Raw genomic sequence first — 4,347 nt, 5'->3', positions numbered from 1 at the left:
GGTTTGGAAATACTGTCGAGGACATACGATTATTTAATAACCTTTTTTTAAGTTTAACTTTTAGTTAGCACTTGTTATAACAATCGGATTAATGTATGGAAAAAAAAATCTGTTTTTACCGTAATTGAGATATATCGTAGTGGTAGTGCCCGCTTTAACATCTTAGCACTGCAGGGCCGGCACGCCCCCAGTAATACCACGACCACACAGAAGACAGGCGTGAAATGGAAGCAATTCCCTGTTTCTTCTAATGAGTGTAGTGCCGGAGGCCTAGTTTAAGTCCCTTTCTCTTTACCACCCTTTTCTTATAAGGAGAGGATGGGAAGGGGAAGTGGATTTGACGGTTGAGGAGATGCATAGGAAGGGGCATTATCCTCTTTATATGCGTCTCCTATTCCGTCGGAAAAGGGTAGGCAACGCATCTGCGATCGCGGATGTCTATGAGCAGCGGTCACTTCACCATTTTGGCGGATTCAGGCCGCTTGCTCGTTTGCCACCTAATGTTATAAAAAAAAATATAGTATATCAGTATTTAAATATTAATAAAATCTAGAAATACATTAAGTTACATTCCTGTTATAAAATTCACGTTCGAATGCGCATTTTGGTCGCGTACTGAAATTATATGCAAGATAAAAACCGACTCCGGTAACGAGCCACTACTAATGATTAATATTATTATTATATTCACTTACTTTACAAGCTGATATTTATTATGTTGCATAAATAAGTTTACTAATTAATACACCTTTATTTTAATTAAGAACTAGCTGTTCCCGTGCGGCTTCATCCGCATGAAATTATGAAAATTTTATTTCACTGTTTACATATGTTAAATTATCAATAGCAAATGTCAAAATGACATTACATGACAAACTTTGGTAGTTTTGCTTCCTTGACGTTGGCAGCAAATTATGGTCTCTTTCCCGCATTAGGGTTTTTATCCAAAATATTTAGCCCTAAGTTTAATAGCGTGAAAATATATAGCCTAAAGCGTGACGTAAGTATAGGGCTTTTAATTAAAAAAATAATTATTTAAAAATATACTGTAATTGCTGACATCTTAGGCAACAAAGAAATGTGTGTTTACGCTTTATTATAATAGTATAGATTAAAGTGAAATAAAGGTATTTATTGCGTTTTCTTTTCGGAATGTAGACACAATTTCTTCTCTTCCATATTTCTATTTGAATTAAAGTCCCTCTTAAGCATTTCTTTCATTCAATCTATATTTCGAGAGCGTCGGTTGCTCAGTGGTTTGAGCACTTGACTTGTAATCTACTGATCCTAGGTTCGAATCAGGTGTTGCACCAATATGATTTTAGATCTTCTAAATTAATACTTACATAATGTACCTCAAGTACTTACTGTGAAACAAATTTAAATCAAATAGTTTGTCGACAGAAAACAGCTAGTGTGGACTTTAGTGAAAACGAGGACAATAGTGGTCGCAGTATCAGGAGAAAAGTAGACCGGTATGGCTTCGTGTAACTTTTTTTTTCACACTACCGCATCACTTCAGTCAGCCCGTGAACATGGCGCATGCAACTATGCCGAAATATCGGGAGCTAAAACAATTCAATAGTGGTAAGAAACCCGTATCTTACGAACATTAAATTTAAATCATACTTCATACAAATATTATAAATGCGAAAGTTTAGATGGATGTATGGATGTTTGTTAGAGTTTGTAGCCTAAATGGCTGAACGGATTTAGATGAAATTTGGCATACACGTAGAGAACAGTCTGGAAGAACACATAGACTACTCAGTTTTGATTTTCTTTAATTCCACGCGGACGGAGTCGCGGGCAAAAGCTAGCATATATAAATTGAAAACTTTAATTACTATACAAAACTATTTTAAAAATAGGTAATTTAATCCGAAATTAAAATTAAACTAAAAATAAACAGTAAATACGCATTTCATTCATTACAGTTTTACATATAAGTTAGTAAATTGGGTTCGCATAACCATTTGGATTCCCGACATGAAATATTCACCTCCATTCTCTAAAACGAATTGATGTCGTAACAACATTATTCTCTCGTGAATCAGCGTCACTGATATCAAAGAAAAACGAGATATTGATGGCACAGGTGTGAATTTAACATGGTGTAAATCAGTATTGAACAAAGAATTTTATGTTGGTAGAACGGATTATTCCCAACCGTCACCCTTCTCTGTCCCCATATAGAGACAGATGAGAAGAAAAAGCTTCATCCGTACCTTTTTTTGGGATGAGGAGGCGGTTGAACTTATTTTATTTCATAACGGTTCCATCTGTCACCTTATTGGTAATAGTGGGACTAAAAGGTGGGACGGGTGAAACTTTTTATTCTCATAAATATATACATAGTGGGGTTGACGGTTGGGAATAATCCAAAAGAACTGAAATTCGCTTGTTACGATAGAGTGAATAGTATAGTAACTAGACAATGTTTCGATAAACTTGGAGACAGAGTAACTAGAAAAGGAGGTAGAGATCTACCAAGACCGAGGTAACTCAAATTATGACGTTCTTGTTGATGCAACAATTTCCAGTCCTCATTCTTCTATGTCATCTTCTTTACCTTCTGTGGCATGAGGCATTCTTAAAGCGCACAGCTTTGACTAAACTACTGAACAATTGTTAGGTCGCGTTATGATTCCTATGAGCTTATATAGAGGTGCGTACACAATTTTTAGTTGTGGAACTAAACAGTTGAATTGGTTGTGAAACAATCGACAATCGCACAACAGTTGTGTGACAGTTTATTGCACCCTATCTTACTCTTAAATCGGTTGCACCTTTGTCATTTTAATAAATACCCAAAGAAATATTTTAAAACAATTACCAGATTAGATTAACATATCTTATACAAATCCTTATTAACACATTTCAAATAAAGTAACTAATCATTCAAAACTTTGATATTTAAAGGTTCCCTTTATTGTAAAAGAACTTGAGAGACAAATTCGGGTAAATGTTTGCAATTCGCCAAAAGAAGCCGTTTTCCTCAAAGTAAGAGACAATCTACTTAACTTTAATGGAATCTCTTCTGTAAATTACTCGAATACTTTGCGATACTTTATTAAATTATTTAATTCAAGAAACACGGAGCTTTGTAATTTCGCTTGCCGTTTTACTTAATCAACTAAAGCCAAGTCAGTCAACAACGGTGAACTTAATTGCTATACTAGTTTACTGTAGTAAAAAATAACCACATTTTCATTAAAACAAACTAAATCTACTGAACTTCTATTGCCATTTTTGCAACATTCTATAGCTTGGTTAAAAGCATACGATTAAAAATAGACAAAGGTTTATACGAAGGTTTACAATATATCAATTTCCAACCTGAATTTAAGCATTTTACAATCATACTAATATTATAAATGCGAAAGTTTAGATGGAAGGATCTTTGTCAGAGTTTGTAGCCTAAACAGCTGGACGGATTTCGATTAAATTTGGCACAGATGTAGAGGATAGTCTGGAAGAACACATAGGCTATTTAATTATAAAAACTACTCTAATAAACGGTTAAAAACAAAAGAGTTTTTGTGGAAGCTTAAAACAATCTATACTGGTATTATAAAGAGGAAAGATTTGTATATTTGGATTTTTGTATGTATTCGATTCACGTAAAAACTACTGAGGCGAATTCAAAAATTCTTTAACTATTAAAAACTTTACTTATCTGTGAGTAACACAGGCCATGTTTTTTATTTTCAATTTCACGCGGGCGAAGATGCGAGCAACAGCTAGTATAAAGTAAAGACGTCAAGAAAGTAGGTATTTATTATCCAATCAGCTCTCGATTAGAATATTATCAAATTGTAAATTAAAGCTGTCATAGATTGATTTATAGCAAGTAACGTTCGAGCTGACTGTGGTCTTAGAGATAACGCTAATGGAAGTGAAGATCAGACTTAAGCAAACTGCGTTTATAAATCTTAAGTTAATCCGACTACTTGTAAAATTAACAAATTTAGAAGAACGGTTTTCTGGATTATTGAGATAAATAGATTTGAAATCATAATATCATACTAATATTATAAATACGAAAGTTTAGATGTATTGATGTTTGTTAGAGTTTGTAGTCTAAACAGCTGAATGGATTACGACGATATTTGGTATAGATGTAGAAGATAATGGAAGAACACATACTCGTAGACTACTCACTTTTGTTTTTATTTAATTCCATGCGAACGGAGTCGCGGACGAAAGCAATAATATTTTAATACCATTGATGTAAAATTGATTAATTCTTGATAATATAAACTAAAAATTTAGAATGCTGCAGTGCTGGTACATAAACATTAAGACAAGTCAATTGATTGCAGGGCTGATTTTTCGATGTTATGT

Source organism: Papilio polytes, unplaced genomic scaffold (genome assembly GCF_000836215.1).
Source record: "Papilio polytes unplaced genomic scaffold, Ppol_1.0 DF823399.1, whole genome shotgun sequence".
Taxonomy (NCBI): Eukaryota; Metazoa; Arthropoda; class Insecta; order Lepidoptera; family Papilionidae; genus Papilio; species Papilio polytes.
Note: the sequence above shows the minus strand (reverse complement) of the source record.